This window comes from Ischnura elegans, chromosome X (genome assembly GCF_921293095.1).
Source record: "Ischnura elegans chromosome X, ioIscEleg1.1, whole genome shotgun sequence".
Lineage (NCBI taxonomy): Eukaryota > Metazoa > Arthropoda > Insecta > Odonata > Coenagrionidae > Ischnura > Ischnura elegans.
The window spans coordinates 117,150,351-117,174,677 of NC_060259.1; the positions used below are offsets into that span (position 1 = coordinate 117,150,351).

At 40.6% G+C, this 24,327-nt stretch overlaps 1 long non-coding RNA gene across 1 annotated transcript in view; it reads left to right on the forward strand.

Moving 5' to 3' along the window:
- The first annotated feature begins 9,753 nt into the window (after positions 1-9,753).
- The window catches only part of LOC124171080, a 336,864-nt gene continuing 322,290 nt past the window's right edge, over positions 9,754-24,327 (forward strand). Inside the window, exon 1 of the long non-coding RNA XR_006867657.1 lies at positions 9,754-10,522. This is a non-coding gene — a long non-coding RNA (uncharacterized LOC124171080). The remainder of the gene's footprint in view (positions 10,523-24,327) is intronic.

Consider the following 24,327-nt stretch of genomic DNA (forward strand, 5'->3'; position numbering starts at 1 on the left):
TTAGTTTTGCTTGAAAACTGTGACGTCATAAATAAAATTCGCATAGGACCATCGAACGCTGTGCAGTGCACGTCAAAACGGAGTAATTGGGTTGCCTGGCAGATGGGCTATGTGGATATTGGTGAATGGAATGTGCCCGCAAGGGTCTGCCTTTTTTTGCCTGCTAGAACTTTGTTTCCTCTTCAAATGATATGATTACATTCCACTACAAATGTAGGATTCACATTCTGAAGTAATGAGTCCCTTCTTTGCCATTTAATGCTAATTTTAACTATTGGGTATACTCTTTATATGTTGATATGAGAAGTTATTTTGTTCGCATTTCGCTTGGGTTGAATGGTTATTAGTTCCTCATAATCATCAAATGATAACCTGCGATATTAACGCGTTTTACAAGATTGGCTCTGAGCGAAAAGAAACCTTTTTTAAGTGAATTTCGTGTGCACACCGATAATTTTATAATATGCTCCGATTGGGATGTGGGTTCAAGGTGAGATGTCAATTGTCTTCTTCTTTCGCATTCTGCTTGATCTTTCCATCGAGGGCATAACGGACCGCCCTTCTCTTTACAATAGCGTGGGAGAATTATTCTCTCTTGTCTCCATATGTGAAACTTGCTCGTTTTTCGGTGCGACCACAATATCTCTAAAAGGAGCGCCATGGAAGGAACGGGAGCATGGCCAGTTCCAAGTCCGTGGATTTGTGTAACCGGTGTGTCCGTGACAGCTGTTATTTGCTGGAATCTTGTCTTTCATGTCCGCGCCAAGTTTACGCAATACTCTTTTGCACACATTTTTAATTTAGCACTGTTCCATGCCCGATTCCATTCCTACCTTACGAAGATATTGCAAGGAATAGAAGGTATTTATAAATAGTTTTCCTGTGGCTAATTGATGGATACGCAACTTTGAATTAGCCATGCTGAGACCATTCTTTATTTTAGCCCAAGGTGTTTTTACTGCCGCGTTTATGAATTCGTCTCGAAGTTCTGCGGATATGGCGAGTGAAAATCTAACTATACGGCGTTACAAGACACAGAACCGTCTAGACCGTAGTATTTATTTATTTGGCCGTTGTGAAAAACGGTTTTAGTGCTTCGCTAAGACCATGATTTTTTGGCCTGGATTTCGTAGCAGCCTATAATTAGTGTCCTAAGGTTTCTGACTAAGGGCGTGAGTAAAAAAAGCTTACCACGGAACGTGTAATATGATGACTTGATATGTTGGTTGATTTTTTGTTGGCTGAACCGATCGATTTTCGACTAAGCGAATAGCATCTTCGAAATATTCGTTGCCCAAGCGTCAAAATGAGAACGTAACCGGGGGCTTGAAAATTTTTAGACACTGGTAACGTAACTAGTAGAGTGCTCGGTAGCGACTGGTGGGTTCTCTGTTCAAATTCTTAGAACAGCCTTCGATGTGAATACTGAAAGCGGGAAGTGGCACAAGAGAAGTTACTGGCCTCCTACGTTTCCATATATTTTTATCTTTTCTTTAAGGTTTATTTGCAAAGTAATGTTACTTGTTTGATTAAATAAACAATTTTTGGCAAATACGCCCTGAAGGAGTTATAAAAATATCTCGAAACTTTGCAAGTAATCTTGCATATCATTTTTAGATCAAGACTAAGTTAGCTTTTTAAATCAAGTTAGCTTTTTAGATAAAGTTAGCTTTAGAAGTTAATCAACATTGGTCTGGAAAGAGCTCTAGCCTCGCCATTTCCAAAGACCCCCGGGTTGAATGACTGAGTTCCAAGTTGGCAGAAAATCGTCCTGGTTAGTTGCTAGGATACATTGGTTTCGAATCTACATTTCCTTCCAAAGATCAAAAAGCTACCTTCACACTCATTACTCCCTCGTTATCCGTCACTTTATACGGCCCTAATAGTGGGAAGGACGTCACCACGTTTTCTGCTTTTTGCGGTTTCTGTACAAATTGCATCGCACTGCACATTACGACCACGAAACCGAGTTTGCTTCGATTCGGGCTATTATTGCTCCATGATTGATCTTCTCTTGAGCCTTTAAATCATATCTTCATCTAGTCACAGACACCACGTAATGAAATGTGAATTCCTTATTTTGAATTAAAAAATAAAAAGCTTTAATCGTTGTAGCTTTTTCAAAATCTACGAAACACGCATATACGTCTTGGTCTTGTTCTACGTTCCTTTCCACGAGGGACCTTATTATTGTTATTGCATCACGAGTTGACTTCCCTCTTCTGAAAACAAACTGATCTTGGCCCAAATACTCGTTTGCCCTCGCCTCCATTCGTCTGTTCAATATCCTCCGTACCACTTTCGCCGCATGCGATATTAGGCTGATAGTCCTATAATCTCCGCATTCCACAGCTTTCTTCTTCTTTGGAAGCGGAATTAAAACCGTCTTCACGAAATCCTCCGGCCAACATCCCTCCTCATAGATCCTGCGCACTAGTTCGAAAAACCTATTCTTACCTTTCTTCCCTAGATTCTTTAGAAGCTCACACGGGATATTGTCAACGCCTACTGCTATCCTAGCCTTCATATCACGAAGTGCTCTCTCTATCTCCGAATCTAATATCCCCGGCCCAAGATTATCCTCCTCCACTGCACCCGTCCCGCTGCACTATCCCGTGCGAAAGCATGTGACGATATTTTCTTCCGATCGGAAAATAAACGAGAGATTTTGTGGCGTTCCATTAACACTATAAAGGAGGCATTAAACTACCAGTAGATGTATTTTACTCCAAAATTAACAATATCAAGCAGCCTTGTTTGGTAATATTTCAATAATAAGGGTGGCGTGACGTTATTTTCTTCCAATCGGAAATATTAAAGAGAGAATTTGTGGCGTTCCATTCACACTAAAAGGAAACGTAAAATCACCTAATTACCAAGTGATGTATTTTACGCCAATTTTTTTCTCATCCTTCATTTACTTCTAAGCACTGCGATTCATGGGCATACCCAGCGAGGGTAAGAGTACCTCAGTGGGGACATTGTTGAGAATAATTTTTTCAGTTGTGGTGACTATTCTCCTGGCCTCGACCTAATTTTTATTTATTGAAATACCACCATGGTCCACCAAAAATGTTTCAACCAGATATCTTGATTTTAAGTAGATACAAATACGCAGATGAGATAATGGGGCTGCATGCGAGATGGATTTCCCACCTCGGAGCAGTTCTCCCACTAACACATTAATTGATGCGCCGAAGGCGCGATTATAGCTGTACCGGTGAACCCAATTCACCCTAACCAGCCAGGTTACATTAGAACAATTTTTGTGCGCAGTTGTTTGTGTTGTGAGGGTAGTGATTTGTTTGTGTGAGCAGAAACTTAAAACTATTGAGGAGGTAGATATTTACATTGGGATTAATTTAATACAATATTACATAATAACAGGTTATCTTTACCTTGATGATAAGGAGTTTGTTACATTTTGCTATGGATGATGAGGGTGGAGTTACTTTACTCTCTTTTTATACATATATAAATATTTTTTTTTTCTTTTGATTTTTATAATCTTTTATAATTTTTTTTTATTTTTGTTTTCCATTTTTTTATGATTTTTATCATTTTTTTTTATGTTTTCTTTTCTTTATATATATATTTTTTTCTTTTCTTTTCATATTATATTGTCATCATCAATTGTTAGATTAGATATGACATTTTATATACCTTTAATTAGAGTGAATGAATGACTAATTTTCTAGAAGAAAGACATAGGAAAGACTCATAGGCGAGTAATGAATTGAGGCAGTTTGTATGTAGTAGGGATTTTTGGGTTATAATCCCAGATGTATTGGGGAAGTGTATTGTGGGTTGCCCCGAGTCTGGACTTGTTTATGGTTGGTCCTGTAGGAGTAGCAGTTGATTCAGGAGGAATTGTTTCTTTTCCACTTTTGAGTGGAGAGAGGAGAGGTGTGTGCTAATGTTACTGAACCACGTGAATAGTTCGTTGTCAGCAGGTTGGGGAATAGCGGATGGATCAAGTGGAGGGAATCCGTGATTGATGGCGGCGGCGTATGAACGAGGTAGTGAGGGAGGAAGGGGAGTGGCTTGGTTGGTTGAGTTTGCAAGACGACGGGCTGCCATTGCAGCTTTTGCCGCTCGATGTTTTTCGCAGCCTCTGTAGCTGGCGGTGTGATCAGAAGAGCAGAGAGCGCATTTAGCTGGTTCCTTATCAGTTTTTGTGCAATCTGACGACGCGTGGTCGCCTGCACATTTCACACATTTGGGGGGAAGGCAGCAGTGGTTCTTGGTGTGACCTATGGCCTGACACCTATGACATTGAACGGGAATAGCTGGTTTTTTGAAGGTATCTATTTTAACGCCGAGACCGACGAGGTGATTGATTGCCATGAATTTAGCTGCGTCTATTGTGTGTTCTGTTATTACATGGACAACCTGTGTTGGGTATTTGGGGACTGAGGTATGGCCTTGGTCTCGCTGCCTTTGAGACGGTCGGGTGGAGAAGATTCTGGAGCATGAGATTACAGGGAATCCTAGATTTTGCAGATCTGTTAGTATTTCATTGTCATCAACTGAGGCAAAAGTACCTCGCAGAGAGAATTCTCTGCGCCTGTTTTCTTGCAGGCAGTATGTGCTGTAGGGGATATTTAGGTTGTTCAATGTTGCTTTGGCTGCAATGAAGTCGGCTGCGTTAGAGCACTTGATAATCGCAGAAGAGTTCGATGTTGCGTGAGAGATTGGAGGAAATTGGCAATTTTTAATTAATTGGGCATGTAGGGCTGGCCATTTGGAAGTATCTGCTACTTGAATGGGAGGTATTTTCTGTTTTTTATTGACTGCCATTGTTGAGTGAAGCTCATCTTGTGGGGTGGATGCATTGCAATCCATTAGATCGCCTGTTGTGGGGTTGACATTTGTGCATTTAGCGGCCATTGTGGTGTTTACCGTGTTAGGAGGTGTAAGCATGTGATTGGCAGGATTAGATTTGGTACCAGAGGGCGTTTTTGCTGACTTTTTCATTTTGGCCCTCTTAAGGGCCTCTACTGGAATGGCTTGTCCTAGGACCTCGGGAGTGGTATCGTTGGAATTGTCATTGTGTGGGGGTTCAGTTTCAATAACAATCTGGTAATTGGCCCTCTTAAGGGCCTCTACTGGAATGGCTTGTCCTAGGACCTCGGGAGTGGTATCGTTGGAATTGTCATTGTGTGGGGGTTCAGTTTCAATAACAATCTGGTAATTGGTCCCCTTAAGGGCCGTGTCACTTATGGCTTGGTTAGGCACAGTGGTGGGAGTTTTTTGTCTTTGGGGTTTAGGTTCTTGGTTGGTGGACGCTTTTGACTTAGAGTTGGACTTTTTGATCGTCGTTTTGTTGTTGACGTCTTTAATTTTGGCGCTGTCGCCATTGACTTGTGCCAGAGGGGCAAATTTGTTTTTGTCAGCAAATATGGGTGTGATTGTGATTTGCTTTCCGCGGTTGCGTGCGGAAGCCGACTGAAAGGTAGAGTCCAGACTCTGACAAGGGGCCTGCGCGGACCTCCTCTGGCTGGCCGGGTTTGCTGGTGGGTTTAGAGTGGTGGGTGTAGGAACAGATGGTGACGCGGCCGGAACTGGGATGGCCGGAGTGGTGGAATTCGGGTTTACTGCTGATACCGAGTTGAAAATGGTCCCCATAAGGTCCTGTATGGCGTCTGCCGGCAGTTTAGCGAGCAGTTCCTTTACTGTCCGCAGCAGGGCATTGGTGTCCTCGGCGGCTGATGACGCAGAGCTCGTTGTGGCCGCCATGGACTCCATGGCGGCCTGATGGTAGCGTTGGGGAGGGCAGGGAGGGCTGTTTGGGGTCCCTAATAAGTGGACCCGGCCGCTTTCCCCGGGGGTGCAATGGGCGATTCTAACGGCCCAGAAGCCCGGGTACTAACGGCCAGGAAGACCAAGGGAATTTGCCGCAGGTGAAAAGACGCCACCCGAAGGTGAGAACCGCGACGGCTACGCCCAAATTTAGGTACAGGCGCAGCCAGCCGCAGCCCTTCGGGCGCTCTTTTGGCGACTAGGGAGTAGGCGTTTAGCCGATTGCGTTGTCTTCTTCCCACAGGGGGTTGCGTGAAGTCCGCGGCCGGAGCAGTTGATGGCGCGGCTTCTTCTGGGGTTGCTTCTGCCCAAGGTTTCAGATCGGAAGGCTCCCAGTTCTCCCACTTTCAGTCCATAAATATGTATAGGCGTATCAGGCAACGCCGGTAGAATGATTCCAAATTCTTTATTAGGGCCAGCAGTGACAGGCGTGATCTTTTTTGTTTTGAAAGCAAACACTGTCTCGCTCCCCGCCGAAGGATGTTCGTCAGATCGGCTCTCGTACGCAGGAGCGCCAGCCTTGTCTTGCGTCGCGCGAGCCGTGGACACGTGGGAGGAGGTGTAAGAGGCGGAAAGCTGGCTGGGGCGAGAGGGGAAGAAGCGATGAGGGGTTGGAGGATTGAAACCCCTCCCGCGGCAGCGGAGTGAGGGGAAGAAGTGGATGGGGGATGGAGGGGCGGTGCCCCTGCCACGGGATGCCGTCACGGCGGCTGAGGCAGCGGAGGAGGTGCTGGGCTGTGGTGTGAGGTTGATTTCGTCCGATGCGCCTTGCGCGTGGGAAGCCGCCGCCTGGATCTCCCGAGATCAACGCGCACCTCACCTGCGCAGCCGGCTGCTGGCGTCGTCGACATTCCTCGCATTCCGCTCAAGGCCTCTTCCCTTCCCCCACAGCGGCGGAGACACACTCAAACACGTATAGTAACGCTATTATGACTGTTGAAATTAGAATGCTTTACCTACCTATTGTTTAAATTAGCTAATGGAAAAGATAAGCGAATTCAAGCTTATCTACGCAGAAAGCGCTCAAATGGGATGTGAACCCGCGACCGTTGATTTATTGGGCGAGGACGTTAACCTACTGGAAATGAGGCCAGAAAAATGTGAATTCAAGCCATGATCAAATCCATCATCATCATCATCATCTGGTGTTCTGGCCGTCGGCAGATCCCTCGCGGATTTAATTTCGTGTTAAGCCATCAAACCCTCCGATCAAAATAATTTTTTAATCGGTCCGTTTTTTTCTATACTCAACCCTGAAGTTCAACTCCACTCACTACTTAGGGTCTCTCGCAAGGGATGCAATGCTATAGTTGTAACCGCTACTTTAATCCCAGGATTGGTTCACTCCATTTCCTCAAATCGCGTGCCACTCCCAGTATACTTGCTTAGAGTTCTCTTATCCCAAATCACACTTTTATTGCCGAATTTATTTTCTCATGGTAGTCCTCAACGCATAAAATCGTTCCGGCTTGATTTGGCGGGAGTTCGATGAAAGAGCACTAACGGTAAATTCCACACTTTTTAATTTCAAAACTCAACAACCGACCATGGTTTGAACACATTGTGTATGTACTTGGAAATGCCACTATGTGTTGAAACCATGGTCGGTTGTTGAGTTTTGGAATTATTAAGCGTGGAAATCTTCATCATGATATACCTTCCTACGGCAGAAGACGAGATCTTGATGTTACTAATCTGTTCTACTCCATGGAATAAGATTCACTGGAATCTTTAAACATACGAAATGTTTAGATTCGAACACACACCTCCGAAAACAAGATATGCTTGCGAAAGCAAAAATATACTTTTATCAAATTTTAATGCGATAAAAACATAAGAAAGGTATCTGTTAGTTTGTGAACTAAATTTCCGCCAGTTTTTTAGGTTGTAATATACCGTGTGTCATTAAATAATTAAAGCTTAATCTATTAAGTAGTTTGAAAAGAAAATTTTCCCGGAATGTAGACTTAGAGTTTTTAAAGATAAATTTCCTTTGCTTTTCAGATCAATAAAATGGGATGCCAAGTTCCGAAAAAAGAAGCATTTTTGACACATTCTTTTTAATTTTAATCGAAATTATAAGGCCACAGAAGCTTCTTGCGACATTTTTCCATGCATGGAGTGGGTGCTGTAGCTGTAACAAAGGCTTGAGATTGCTATGCGAATTTTAAAAGGGTATTTTGACCTCTCTGGCAGTCCGGCTGAATTCGATGGCAATGTAAAAAACGGCAGAAACGTAGTTGCTCACCTAATTCTTTGAGGGATGGTAATCTTCCATATTGCGTGAACGATAACTGCGTGCATTTGATTCTTTTAAAGCGCAGTTAACCGGCTAACCTGAAAATGGCTAATGTTCATATCTTCCGAAAAAGGAAACCCTCTTCTTTCAGGACCTTGATGGGATTTTTCTCCTTCATGGTATTCCTAAATTTGAAATTTCATTCATCATTGTGCTAATCATTCAACACTCAACGCACTCGAAGTGCTCTTGAAGTGTTTAAATGACTCGAACAACAGCTGTAAAATACTAAGAGCTTTGCCTGTGAGAAGATAGTTCATAGTTTTGAAGTCAAAATGTGGAGAGGGATTCACGTTTCAACCTCTCCTTGACCTCCGTGGATGCATTTGCGTGCCGTGCTAGCCTCGTGCTGGCCATGGGATCAGATGCACGCCACTCGCAGAGCCCAACTCTTCCTCTTACATGACTTTTGAATGGTCATGCGGTGGCTCATGTTGCAGATTCCGGGAAAGAACAACTTTTCGTACCGTCAATTGCTGCAAGAGATTACAAACGGCGAACGCAGAAGCAGACGTCTGTCTTACTTTGCTGACATGGCGGCTCGTTCATTGCGTCTTTGCGCCAATTTCTTGGAAAATGGAAGACTCGAAATTAAATTTAGCTCCACTCCACGTGTGCTGGTGAAACTTTTTCACTTTGGCATTATGACTTCAATATTAAAGTCTTTCTATGCACTTGCCTATTTCTAAAGGTTTAAGAGTTGTTTAAAGAGTACATAGAAGAATTTCTTTTAATTTATTTTATAATGTTGGTCATACAGTAATTTTATACGGAATATTTGACGCAGTTGATTTGGTTGGCGTGTTTACACTACGGGCAGATCGTTTTGTTGTCGGAAGAATGTGTGATAGTATAAATCCCTAATATAACCTTTGGACAAACCAAACGAAAATTCTCTTGGTTTGCGGCGACTTAAGGAAGTAAATTGCTTTCTCTGGATACCAGAGAATCGCACGCCTATGGCTTACTCCAGGTTGAGCCCTACCTTCAACGATCAGAGTTCACATTAGGAGTGAAACACTGACTGTTCGTGTAGGCTCATTAGAAAAGATGAAATAAAGAAATAGACCCAAGGAAATTAATATCTTTCAAAGGAATGTCGTAAAATAGTAGGATAGGTAGTTTTATTGAGGGAAATGAGGCAGTAGCGTAGATGGTGCTATGGGGTAGCACCCCTTGGTTCGGACCCCCCATGAAATAAAGTTATTTTTTTTCGTAAAAGAAAACAAAATATTGAAAAATCATGAATAAACAAAATATTTCTTTAACAAATGAAGTTTTTCCGATTATTAAAGGCGTCAAAATTATTTTAAAACCCATTTATTGGTACCCTGTTTTACAAAAAATTCCCACCTGGTCTAGGACCCCCCCCAACGAAATTCCTGTGTACGCCATCCGAGAGTGGTAGTCTAAAGAGTAGATGGCTTGGCTGCTGATCGAGGGGGTTCCAGCTACCTTTTCAAAATCCGGAGCTATCCGACAACTATCTAATCATCCCAAAGGAGTCATCGGACTCATGAATGCGGGAGGCCCACGGGACCCGCTGGGTTTGTTTACTACTGCAGGTCGCTGGGGGGGGAGGAGGGGGAGAGGCCTTGGAGTTCAATGGCCCACGCGTATTTCGGGAGTCGACTCCACCAACCGCCAGTGTTGGATTCGCTGTCACGGAGACAAGACTCTCGCACCGCGATCGCCTCCGTAGGAATTTCAATCCGATTCTTTGATATCTCGTGCATAGTCGTGCTATTTGTGCTAAATTTTTCACGGTTCACAATGTGTTCTTTGCGCTTCAACAACGGGAGAACTGTGGAACGGACAGTGAGTACATTTAAAGCCGTTAAGGAAATAGTATTCACTTGGATATACGATAAAAATCTTTCCCGACGATCTCGTCCCATGAATTCTCTTCTGGTTCTCCTCCGGGTCAGGTTTTTCTTAGCTCTTAGTTTTCGGTGCTCGACTCGTGTATCTAAACGTGGGTCACGGATATCCTGACGTGATGGAGAACCTGAGAAGAATACCTGCAAATTACCTGGACCTTGTTTTTTGTGGATATTTCTTTTTTTGCGTTGCACAGAATACTTTGCATGTGTCGCTATGCAGAGATGCGCGCTTTTGGTGGTACTGTCGCTTATAATTTAAATTAAACGTGAAATTACCAGGCCAGTGAGTGTTTGCGAATAGTATTACTCGGTTTAGCGAGGTATTCCTTCAACCAGCATCGCAATTCAGATTTACTTATATCTTTTGATGGTGATTCCACTGTGACCATATTGTGGCTATCTACGTGCTTAACTTATCCACGTGAGAGTTAATGCATTATGCTTCTTGCCGGAAGTCTGCATACCGCTGGAGTGCATGGACGATGCTGTGATTGTTGAGCAGCCATTAGATACTTGGAAAACTTCAGCCAGGAAACCGGTGAGAGCATAATTTATTATTATTATGGTCATCTTCAGTTCCCTAGCAATATCACTTGCCAAATACCGTATTAATATTTCGTAAAGTCTTGTTTGATGGCCACTAAATTTATTATTTTTTTCAATTATTCCACATTTTAAACAATAAATTTTCCACTATTTCACCTGCAACTGTTGCATAGTTGAAAGAAGCAGACGCTTCAGAGACGAAGTCGAAGGCCATAAAAGGCGTTTTATAAATTGACCTCGTGTCACGAATCTCATTGTGTATTAACATTTAAAAAGTAAAATAAAAGCAAAGAACCACTCTTTGTTTGCATAGGAATGCTTCTTTTTCAGTCTTATGAACCTTTGGTCTTTAATTTCAGTGTACACGTAAAAAAATGATCGCTTTTTTTGCTCCCGTGAAAAGTTGCAATTTTTGAGAGACGTGTTGTTAGAGCTTACAATTATCCATCCATATATTAAGAGGGGAAACTTGACCCCAGTTTCATTTCATTCGGGGTATTAATAGTTTCCACAAAATAATATCTAATGCGGTTTTTATAACCACATCTTCCGGTCTGATGTGTGCACGCATATTTTACTATGTACTCATGTCAGTGTCACTGTCACCGTGGAGCTTGAGGGGGCCCGAGCACCCTCAAAAATTCCTAATGGGTGTGAGGAAAAAATGTGCCAGGCTTGTCGATTTACCCTGGAGTGTCCAGATATCGAGATTCGAGTTATCTGGGTTCTAATTTTGATCATAAGGCTGTTCTAAAATGCTTACGGCCGTATTCATAGTTTCCTTAGTAAGCTACTAACGCCCAAGTAGCGTTCTAAGTAGTAGCATACTAGCAAAATGGTATTCATAGATCGTTAGTAAGGGCTACTAAGCTTAGTATGCTACTATCTTAGTAGCCGGTTCTTAGTCGCCCTCCGGCCTTGTTTAAGGGAGCTACTAAATATGGCGGACCGTTGTGGATGATCGAACTCCGGTTTTATTTGTATACTGTTATAGAGTTTTTATGCATTTGTGCCAAAATGGAATACGAGAATCCATTCTTCAAGTAAGGCAGGAAACGTATGTAGTGTAATTGTTGGCAGGAATTGAAAGTTTTTCGTAGCTGCGAGGAAGCTACGACTTGTAGTGAACTTGTGCCTCTAGTGTAAGTGAACACAATTTGTACATTCAATGCGCCCCTAAGTGAATTGATTGCATATAGACGATGAAGTAAAGAGTAAAGCGACAAGTGAAGTGATTTGTGAGTGTATGAGGTTCGACAAAATTATTTTCTTTCTAAATATATTTCTTTCATACTGGTTTAACCATTTCGATCAAAGGGATCTACTAGCTGTTACGAAGGGGATATGTTTCATATTTGAAGCAGTTGTTCTTTAGGGATACAGCAAACGCTTATAAATTTTCATGCGTTTGTACGCTTATAATTTGTGTTTGATTATATTACTTCTTCTAGTCACTTTATCGTGAGCTTTCGGCAGTGTTTACATTTCGCGTATTTCGTTGCGCTGTTGTTTTTGTTTTGGTTACGGTACGAGTGATAGTGGAGAGTGAGATTGGAAGTTTGTTGATGTTACAATTTCTGGTTTAAAAATTTGTTTCAGCCTATTTATTTCATTGTCTACGTAATGGTAATTTTAAATAACATCAACTGATTCTAAATCATTAGTGATGAGTGGGAAGTGAGATGTGAAGAATTCTTTCGGACGTCAACGAGTGCAAATTCTTTTGGTGTGTGCAGAGTGATTGGAAAACTGATTATCATTGTTTACTTGAGTTACGTTATAGTGTTTTAAATTAAGTGTGAGTCAAGCTTTTCATTGAACCAGTTTATTCAGAATGTACGGATTATAAGTGTCATAAAGACAGATCGTGAAATGTTGTGTGTGTTGTAGTGCTATTTGTGATATGATCAGCAATAAATAAGTAAAACAAGTTACGTTAATTATGCTTTGTTTTTTACATTAACCACCTAAAGTAAACTATATACCGTATATTTCCGCACGCTGTCAATATTTGAAATATTTAAATGTAGCGAAGCAGATTGTTGTTTCCTTGAGTAACATTTTAGGAGTTGCAAACATATGTTACTAATTGCTCGCACGTAGGTGTTTGTAACGTAATAAATGTGTATCATTCACACATTTATTTCAACGTTATTTTCTTAACGATTCATTTCTGCATTGCAAAATTTTTTGTTTCTACTCCGACATTGAGGTGTATTTCTGCTTTCCGAATACATAAATGTATAGTACTGACGTAGCTAGTTATGTTTTTCCATACTAATCACGCATACACTAATGGAAACAAATATCAGAAGTGCAAACAATACGCAATGTATATGATCAATAAATATACGGCCGTTTGTAAAGCAATAACTGCATCTCAAACATACAAATGCTTCGGTATTACTCATAAATCTACCCTTTCCCAAAGGTATTGCATAATGTTTCTGTACAGCAATCAAAAAATATGTCTGGGATGCGATATCACATCGAATTATCCAGTATGAAGTAAAAATTTCAATGCATTTTGCTGAATCAATATCTTTTGTTTGATAGTGTTACGAATTTTCCGCGCCGCGGAGGAGTCAGATGCAGTGTTGTCAAGCGTAGCCTAGCGGGTTGAACCCAAATCGCTACCGAGTATCGGCTGCCGAGCTGGCTAGTAGCATACTAAGTTAGTACCTCTTATTAGCTCACGTAATACAATCCATGAATACCATATCTTAGTAGGCGGCTAAAAGGTCTTAGTAGCCGACTAAGTTAGTCGCCCTACTAGCGTGTTTTAGCGGAAATCTATGAATACGGCCGTTAGAAACTTAAAACTCGCTACTTATAACATTTCCCTGGTCAAGATCTGCGGTTTGGGCCCGCCAAATACTTTTTTAAAGTGGGCATCCCTAACTGCTGAAACTATTTTACGAAATATTAAATTGATTTGTGATGAAATTTAAAAGATTTTTTTCTCTTAAAAGCATATTAAATTAACGAAGGATTAACTGGAGTCTTTTCCTGTAACATATATTTTGAGCTGCCTTTAATTCGGAGCATTCTCCGATCGCGCTTAGAGCGATAATACGTGAAAGACCTTCGTGACAGGATTTTTCCTTCCCAGCGCTCATTTTCCTCATTCTATTTGGAATTAGGTCGGAATCGACCCAGGTTAGAACCGATCACGTCGAGAAACCTTCCTGTACTTCAAGTTTATTCCCCAATCCTGGGAGACGGCGAGGTGGCACGTCTTCTCCCCATCTTACATTCCTACAGACGAGAAGTTAGTTCACTACCTTGACAAGACTTGATTCTTTAACTCTCGTTCGTTGAAAGGAAAAATTTTAAAAATTCGCTCTTTTCACAGACGTCACGTAGTGCAAGTGCTACTATTTTATGAAGAATTACTGTAGTCCTGATGGAAATTTATAAGTTTTAATCCTATCATAGCAAACTATACTGGTGAATAATTCGAGCCGAGTAATACTTTTGCGGTTGAATTTTCAACAGAAAATTCCATAATATATTCCTTTGTCGGGGTTAAAAGATTCGGAGAATACCCTTTCCATATTATGATTTTTTTTAATCTTCCACTTCTACATTACACACGTCGTCACGTCATTATTGCTGCGCTATTACCGAATTTATGGCTCTAAATTATTTTATTCCTTGTTTAATCAGACTGTAGTTGTTATCAAGTCTTTAATTCTTCTTTTATTCCTTCACCTTTGACTCCCCCTTGTCTTCCTCTTTTTCGCCATTCGCTCTCTTTTTAAGCGATTCCCCGTCCTGTTTTTTCCAAACGTTCAGCTCGCCGCACAATCCACTTTTTTCAACCCCGTTCCACACCTTTCCCTCCCTTGTACTTCCCCCCCCCGCCCGCCCACGAGGCCTCAATTTCGTCCCTCGGGCCCTGCGCCGCCGTGATTCCCCCCAAGCGGACGTGGAAGCGGGTGCAGGGTGCTGTGTCTGTGAGGCGCACAACCCCGAGCGTGTTCGTCTCTCTATTACACGGCCACCCTCCCTACTCCCCCTCACCCACACCCACCCTCGCCGACATCCGTCTATTCCTGAAACAATCAATAGGACCGCTCCCTCTTCTTTCTTCTGTGGACCTTATATTCTCGGCTCCGATCACGTCTCCTCCTTGCCCTATTCTCCATCGCCTCTTTCCCACATTCTAACCTCTGTATCTCGCATTTGTCTTACCAACAGGATGTACTACTCTCTTTTCTCTGTGATTAGATTGGTAAACGTTTTTATGTTTGAAATAATAAATTTGTATTTTTCACTCACAATATTTTTGTTTTTTTATATTTTGTATAAATTGTTACCACCTGGAAAATAGCCAACTTATTACTTGTACAATATAATAATAATTTTAGTACGCTGTTCTCATTCATGACGTCTAAAAATAATCATAAAAAATTATTGCTAACATACCACAATTTTTCTCTACCGTCCTTCGGCATTTGTCATAGTTTTTCACCAATATTAATTTCGATTTTCCTATTATTCTGCAGAATATCGTGCTTTCGGTCTTTCCTAAGAAAATTAAATAGGGTTCTTAATAGGGTAGACCTAGCACCCAAAGTAATGATCCCTTCTTTATTATGAAGAATATCTTGCTTTCCGTCTTACCTCAGGAAACAACATCTCTTTGCGATATATTAAAGCAAGGCCTATCGCATCTGCATGAGTAATGCACGGTGAAGCAAATTTCTAGGAAAGATAATTATTGCTATTTTCTGTGTGTTTTGAAGTTGTGATATCCTGGTTTTTACATATACCTGCATGAATCTTCCTGTGTAGTCCTTTCCTTAACTTATCATTCCGTTGAAATAATAATGTGTTTCTGACTCTTACGAGTCTCTAGTTTCACTTCATTTGCCACATATCTGCCAATGTAATAGTTTACGGTCACTGAAATATTCACGTGTAAGAATTAAAAACAGTAACCTTTGCGTGATGGGTTGCACAATTCATTTTTTCGGTCAACAATAATCCAAGTGCGCTGGCCAAAAAAATCTGTACATGTAGCTAATGTGTTGCATTTCAACTAACTAGGTCTTTTACCGTCTTTTGGACCATCATTTTTTATTGATTATACTTTTCAAAGTTAACTAAGTAGGTATATCCTCCTAAATTGCTAACTGTTGTACTTTTGTTAGAAGCATTGATTAAAATTTGACCGTACGTTTTACTACTACTGGACTCTTTAAGTTTCCAAGTATGTACCTGATTGAGTATGTTTTCGATGTCAATCAGGGATTTTTGTACAGAATTCAAATATGTATTTTTAAAGACATTTAAAAGGCACGTTTATATTTTAACGTCCCTATCCCGTAAAAGTCTAATGCGGCTATCGTAAGGTGGATATTTAAAAAAACTTGCGAAATGAAAAGTTAGTTAGAGGAGCGTATGGACAGAGTGAGGGACATTGCATTCTGGAACCAAGTAACTATTCTTGTGTTCCCTTTAATGACTCCGCCGTTTCGCGAACATGGATGCATGAAATTTACACATGTGGGGCTTACTTTGTTCAGAGGGGCTGCACCCTTAAGTTATCTGTATCTAGCTCAGAGATGAGGCTCTGAGTGAAAGTATAGCTTCAGTAGGCCGAATTTTTTTTCAGTTTGGAGAATAATTAAAATTTCATCAACATTTATATATTTGCTTTAATGAATTTTCTAGTTACATACATACATTCATTCCCGCTTCAAAAATTCCATTTTTTCCTACTTGAAGAATTTTTTTTATTATTCATAGTGTTTAGACGCATTGTCTTTATCTAAAATTTCATGTTTTCTTTGCAGGTAAGTTCCTGTAATGGTCTCTTTATTGGCTGAAAGCGGAAACGGTTAAGTATTAAAAATTGTGCAAGTGGTAATTACCTCTTATGTGTTAGTGAGCCTCAAAACGATTATCGTTTTAACATTTCAATTCAATTTTGAGTGCGCAATTTATGAATAAGAACTTGGTTCAAAGTCTACTAGGTTCATAATTTTATACTTATGGTTAAAATTGTTAACATAATGGGTAATTCCGGGCTTTTATTTCGGTCTTTCGTCGCTAAAGGTAGGATGCGGCAAAAATAGGGTGGTTTCCTTCATCAAAGAAAACGAAAGGCATTGATTGCGATTCGTTACCCACCATTAGTGTATTCATAATATACAAATTATTTTGTTTTAGAAATACAGGGTTAGACGAATGGTAATGGTCCATTTTTATCCTCATTTGAAAAGGGCCAGATTGGCGCCCATGCGATGCCACTCCACGTGACGTCACAGGGACCTAGTTTCTATACGAGAAGATAGGAGTTATACGTCGTCTGAGGTTACCATTGCATGCATGAGGCGCAGAGCTCAGGGAAACATGTCTTAACAATCACTTATTAAAACTGGCTAAGGTCGGAAAGTTTTCCTCTTTTGATAAGTTATTAATAATCCTTATTTAAGCCAAGCGCTACCAGCCAGCAGGGTACTAGGCTAGCCGCTAGCAACCTGCGTCATATCAGCGCTAAGCCTCGCCTCAAGGTCACCTCGCAGGGCGGGAGGGGGAACCAGAAATACGTCACGCGGAGAGACTTCCCGACATTCATACTTAAGCGTCGCGTTTTCGCGCGCTTGAAATTTTTCACTTTTAATTTAATCGCGAAAAATAGATATCGTCATTTAAAAATGTAAAAGCGTGAAATACGTACTCCAGGAGTAATAATCTTTCGATTTAGGCTATAAAAAAATAATAGGAAACCACCCTATTAGCTGGCCATACGAAGATAATATAACAATCGTTTCGGTAGATCCAGTTCATTTAAATGATTAGCCTTTTGGATGTTGTAGTGAATATCGTCCGAGGCCTATGGGCTTATGCCACCCTCTAAGGGTTGATATTTCACGTCACTACCCAGAGTTTAGGCGGCCAAAGACGCATTGACACACCTCTTCCCGTAAGATCTCCAGCACCCTGGCCCGGATCAAAGTTGTATGGTTTCTGGCTGTCGATCCCTAAAATTGTTCTCATTTTTGTGCTGTCTGCCAGTGTCGGGCAGGGTAAACAATTAGTTGGATTGATGGATCAAGAAAGAGTCGAGTGCCAGGATACCTGATGGCTGGCCCCATCAGCCTTGCAAGCGTGCAATCTAGGGTTCGGACCCATTGTATTTGTGGTTTCCATTATAGAGAAATATAGGTCCCATTCTATGCAAAAGTGTGTGATCGATCTCTTTTTCAAAATGTCTGCACTGTAGAGCAACCAATGGGATTGTGTTGGGAGAGGAGGGTATCCTCTTGCTCCAGTATCGCACTCCTCGCTTATTCCACGCCGCCTCCAAAAATTTGCCGCATTCATCGTGCTTCTAATTGTACTATCCGTGCCTCTGGCGAGAAATGGAGCTCTTCCGCGATGAATAATTTTCCGAGTGGTTGCCTTTGGTAGCCGCAAGGTCTCTACATAATAGCTGATAATAGTGACCGAGTGGAGTATGAATGCTGGCCGCAGCGGCGGGTCGACTTTTGCTTAAAAAGGCCATTAAACGTGGAGTGGCCGGCGCTCCCGTGCGTTACATCTTCATATTACACCAAAAGCAGCTCCAATAGGAATTTTTTAAATTGTATTTTCTTTTATTTAAGTAAATTTCACATACAGCATTGACGCCAATTAACAGTGAAATTTTTAACAATGACATGAATTAGACACAATACAATAATAACATAAAAACAAACAAAGAATTAACCAGTAGGGAAAGTATAACATTCAATTAGCAGACATATGGGTCAGAACTTGTGCGGTGAATTTTTTCGTGGCAGGTAAAAAGGATCTATGGAAGGAGGGAGCGAATTTAGAAGGGAGGAGAGACGATATAAGGGTGAGCGCTTGGTCAGGGAAATTCTGGGAAAAACAGGCAGATGGAGTAGGGAGAGCGGGCAGGTGGAACGAGTCGGTATTCTCAAATTCAACTGAGAGAGGAGTTCAGGGCAGTCAAAAGTCGAGTCCAAGATATTGTGTAGAAAGTTGAAGTCCGTTTTAAGTCTGAGATTCTGCAGATTAGACAAGGAAAGGGAGGCCAATACAGCATCAGAGGACATATTGCGTAAGTGAGATGGGTGGGGCGTAGGACACCGTCCATTGACAAGATAAGAAAATAATTTAGTGTCATGATTGCTGAGTCGCACCGAGCATTTATTGAAGTCCTTTATTCGTCAGGAGAAAAGCCGCTCGTAAACCTATCCGTTCGGCAAAATATCTCAATCATTTTATCGTTTCTGTCAGACCTGGAGATCACTTCGAAAATGAGCCACGCCGCTTCCATCATCCACAGTAACACAGATAACTTCTTAAAATCTCAATATATTGAGATTTTAAGAACTTATCTGTAGTAGTTCTATACCTCAGTTGCGTCTTCTTGGTCGCTTTAATCGTTTCAATCACACTCGTCGTCTGCATTCTGGAATGCCCCATTGTATTTGGAGATCGCTCACAACGTAGGAGCCAAGTCAGAGTATAGAAAAATATTTTGAAGCACAATTAACTTAAGCCTTTTCATTTCATGAGGTAATTATGTCTTTTGATAATTATCCGAAAATCATTGACAAATCTGCCGTATTACTCGTGATCGTTGTTTTTGCATAAAATCAGCCTCAAAACGATTAAAGAAATGCGTTCCATCCATTACCATTTCTAGCGATGATTTCAATATCGCGCCACTCATCTATCCCGCAGCTCTTGGATTAGTTTGTAGATCTAGATGAACTTGTGAACAAGGCTGCGCATAGTGTCCAAAATAATTTTGATGTGCGCAATTCTGTATTCAATTTTAAATTTTCCACTATATTCATTTCTATGCTATTCATAAATTGTTTTTTATTTTATCCAAAAGCTGTTCCTAAACCAAATGCGGGCAAGGCTCTTGGACTCAAACGCATCACATTTTTGAGAATTTTATTATGTTATTGAAATTCAGCAAGTTGTACATTTTTTACTTCTTCTAATTATATATTTCCTATACATTGGAGTAATTCAAACTTCTTTCGGAATGAAATTAACATAGAAATAATTTTTTTCCCTGAATTCCCACAAATCCGGGCAAGGTGAGTCTGTTAGCACGAAATGTATAAAGTAATGTGAATTTTACAAATATTTGGTTCGAATTGTCAAAATTATGTAAAATTATGACTATTTACATGTGACGATAAATATTTGGTGTTTTATGTAGTGAAAACAGAAAGAATTAGTAATAAGAGTCCACTGTTCTCGCTGTTTGACTATGAATGAAATTAAAAACTAATGTAAAACTTTTGTTAAACAAAATTGAATCAATTTTATGTTAAATGATTCTAAGGTGCACAATACGTACCAACTGATGTGAAGAGTAATATCTTTTCACTGTTTAATGGTTTAAATTAAAAGCATAGGTTTTAAGTAAGCCTTGCCCGATTACGTCAGAAAAATATGTTGCCCGTATTAGGGTTAATCATGTCAGTTAAACCTATTTCACAGGTCCTCTGGGCGTTTTTAGAAACCTCTTTTATATATGCCCTGAAATATTTGCATTGCCACCTCCCCTTCCACGTGCGAGTATTTTTTGAGGAAAAAAGCCCCCCTCCGCGCAGAATTCCTAAAGTTGGAATCGCTGGGGAATGCGTCTGACGGAATAAACCTGCGACCGTCGCCCGAGGTGGCTGTCCGTGAAATTATCATGGCGAATTTTTTTAGGAAGTTGATCGGCGCAGAATTTCATATTAAGTTGCCTGGTCCGAGAAGTTTGTTGGGACGTCGTCTCCACAGCTGAGGTGAAGGTTCTCTTAAGTTTCCCGGCCGAGGGGAAAGTTTTGGTCGCATAAAAAGATGCTTTCGCAGTCTTTGTCTGCGCTCCGCTCTGTACTTCGATCGTGTTTGCCTTTGAAAGCTGGAACGAAAAACCCCTATCTCATATCAATCCTATCCTATATTTTTTCTCCTGTCAATATTTTTTCTATTATTTTTTTACTTGCCTTCTGAGTTGAGTCTCTTTGAAGTATTCAGATATTTTTGTTGAAAAAGTACTTGTCTTCAGGACTGTTTATAGTGGCTCGTGTCTCGTTCTTTATCTTGCCAACGGAGGTGTGTACGAGGAGGATGCCAAACGGATTAATTTAATTAAAAAATGTAATGTTTATATACTTAAACTGTGACATAGTAATAAAATCATAAACCTTATCTGAAATCCTGTGAGTGGATTGAAAATGATATTTATTTTTCATAGCGTTAACCGTTTAGGAAACTTAAGCTCACGTTCAGCCGGCTTACTAGCATTATAGTTGAATTTTGGATTTAATGAGTCATTAAACGTATTTTATGCCTTAGGTAGAATGAATAGTTAGTCATATAGAGATTGGAAAAGCCAAAGGATAGCTGCTTTGAATTCTATTAACTGCTACGAATATTCTGTAACGACAACCGGTTTTTCGTACTAAGTAAAGATTGGTTTCTCTTTCTGTAATCATTCGGCAAAGGCCGCCGTTAAATGGGTTTTTGTTCAGCCGATCGGAGAGAACTCGAGGCGTAAGCCGGTTTGTGTAAAAATGAATAGAAAAAAATACGCATTTATTAGAAAAATAAAATAAATATTTCAAGGGCGTTAAAAATAGAGAAAATTGCAATGGACGCCATCTATCATTACTTATTAATAGGAATTTAAAACACAGCTCACGCACTGTTATAAAATTGAGTTGAATTGCTCCTTATCCGCTTTCTACGTCAATTTCGGAGTTTAACTGTCCATTCTATAATGGTATCCATTCTATTTTTCGTTCAGGGATGTCTTCTTCCATGAGTCATGGTTTGATTTAATCAAACATGGAAGTTAAGCGCTGGAAAAACCTGACTGTGGCTCAAGCATTTCACGTCAATTCAAAATAAACAAAATCCTACGGTAATTTTGGTGTTGAATTCACCTGGTTCCGCACTTAATTTTCGTTTGACGCCTTTTTTTGCCTATGGTTCCTGGGATCTCAAGCTAATTGCTTCCTACGGTTAATTCCATAGGATACCATAGTACCAGTAGTATACCATAAAATGTAATCCGTCCATTCTCGTTATTTCTCGCTATTTTATGGAGGACATGCATTTAGGAAAAGTCACGGCGTCAAAATCAGTTTCGTGCATTTTTGACATAATTATAAACGTTCAAAACTACCAGCTGGGTCCATTGGACCCAGTCCGTCTTTCTAGGGTTAATCCAATGAAGTCGTTCCCTTTGTCCTCGGGTGAAGTTTGAGCTACAAAAGGCCAAATTAAGTGGCGATGGAAATAATTGGGGGAAAATTATGTTTCGTTTTCACGTTGCTTTGGTCGATTCTAACGGTTATGGGAGACTTTTTTACTATTCGTAGGTGTAACTTAGATTTTTGTCGAAGATAGGTAGTCATATATTTATGGCTGCTCATCTTATTTGCCTCATTCTAAGCGTTACTAAGGGTACCTACGTGTGGACAATCTCTAATGGGAAATGCGGTCTCTTTTTCATGAACCTTTCAATTTTAATGTTGGCCTATGCTATTATAGCTAGAAAGACGACTATTCCGGCTCAGAAAGCGTACATGTCTATTACTTGCACTAGCATCCAGGAAACAAAATGGGCTTCTCCCTATTTTCCCCGCAATAAATTTTAGTTTCCGTCCAGCCCCTCAAGGTTTTCACCGTTAAAATATTAATACAAAAACCAGCAGGGAATGCTTGTGAATTTTAATCGTAGGAGATATTCTATCCCATTGAAATAGTAATTTGTTGAGTTTAAGTCTACGGGATGTTGGTCGCATTATATGAATCAATTTGGAATTAAAGAAATAAAACTTTTTAACGTTCACTGGTTGTTTAATGAAAGGCACGACCCGGGTTTCGTAACTTAGTTACATCGTCAGGTGACTAAACCTGCATGCATCATACATTTATACACAAACTGCACAAGTGACTGTGAGGACATCTGTCGGAAAGGAAAAGGAGTAGTTGGGAGGCGGGGTTGAGGGTTAAACACGGACTGAAATTGGGAGAGGGGAGGGGGAGAAGGGAGAAGGGGCAGCCTTGGTTCGGGACGAGGGTTATTTACCAGCCAGGGCAGGGCGGGGTTAAAGTGGGTGAGGAGACGAGAGCTAAAGAAGTTGGCGGTGTTGGGGAAGAAGAGAGGGTTAGCGGGTTTGAGTTTTCTAAATGACAATAGTCTATGGAAGGTCGTTGAGTCCGGCTGTGGAAGGTGTTGGTATGGTTAATAATTTCCCCAAAGGACATGGGTCACTTGGGGAATTTTGGTAAAGGCATTGCTTAGTATTTGTTCTTGGAAATTTTAACGGCACACATGTGGATAGGCACTTGAGAATTTAAAGATTGTCACTGTAAGAGTTCATTTATGGGGATGGAAAAGAGAGGGGAGTGGGAGGGGAGCACTTGTTCGTTGGCAAGGGGGGTGTTGTTCTTTAAATGTTGTATAATCTCCAACGTTTCCAGGGCATCGAGTCTCCTGTTTCTTTCTGAATGTAGGATATCCGGCTTAAAATCACTATTGTGTTTACCATCTAATAAATGGTTGGCGAGGTTGGATTGATCTTTCTTCTTTTTGAAGCAGTTGCGATGCTCACTCACTCTGATTTTAACACTTCTCTCTGTTCTGCCGTTGTATCTCATGTCACAATCGTCGCGTTTTCAGGCAGTAAATTCCACTTCTTCTTTCTGGTGGGAACCGATCTTTGCAGTTGGGCAGCAATGTTTTGAGAGTTGAGGGGGTGTAATAGGCGATTCTGTATTTTTCCTTCGGGAAGCAAGAGGTAACGGAATGAGAAATGTGGAGTGACTGGGCAGAGGTGACTTAGTTATCTATTACGATCACACCTTGGTTGTTTTTTTGCCTGCGATCGTTGAGCCAGTGGTAGAAAGAAATAATTACTTAATACAATTTTTCTTTCTTTTTTAACTTTTCTTATCTTACAGCAAACCAGAGAAACCAAAGGCAAATGCGTACTGAATGAATACTAGAATAATTGCCAAATTATACAATGTAATGTGTGACTCCTCTCGCTAGACTTCAAACTGTGCGTTAATGCCGACGTCATGATATTATCCAGCATATTTTCTCTTAGTTTGAAAAATTTGCATTAGCTTCATTGAAAGCGTATTACCGAAATTACGAAAACAAAAAATCTGTAAATAAGGAAAATACGAGAGAAAATGCTGAAAAAATTATGAAAGACAGTCCCAATCCTTCAACCTTCACCAACATAGCTCAAATCGATGGCCACTTGGCCGCCTCGGTAACATAAAATTACTCAAAAAGTAAGTATTATAAAAAGTAAGGGTGAAAACCGGTTCAAGTATGCAGTAAATGCGGAATGATAAATTTGCAGTGTAAAATAATTTTTCTCTTTGAGTGCATATACATTCACTCACAAGCGGAATGTTAGTGGAGCACAGCAGAATACTACGAAAGGAGTATAAGATACTAAATTTCACTTAGAAGCATAAGTGGTGCCACAAACTCTGTCCTAAAAGTTTTGAAAGTCACTGTACGCGTAGCTCAGATGTAAATATAAGGGAACTAACGCATATTTTCACGTAAAAATCCCCATCTCTGAGTTCCTCTATCATTATGAAGACAACTGCCTTCCATTTTTTATATAACGAAACTGACTTGAAGAATTTTCGGGAGCACAGTTGACCAAAGCGAGGCCTCTGCTGTTCCAACGAAATTTGTATGCTAATCCTAAAAGGAACGGAGAGAACCCCGAACTTCCTCGAGCAAGAAATCAGCTATAACTAAAGCACATTTTTTATTTATTTCAT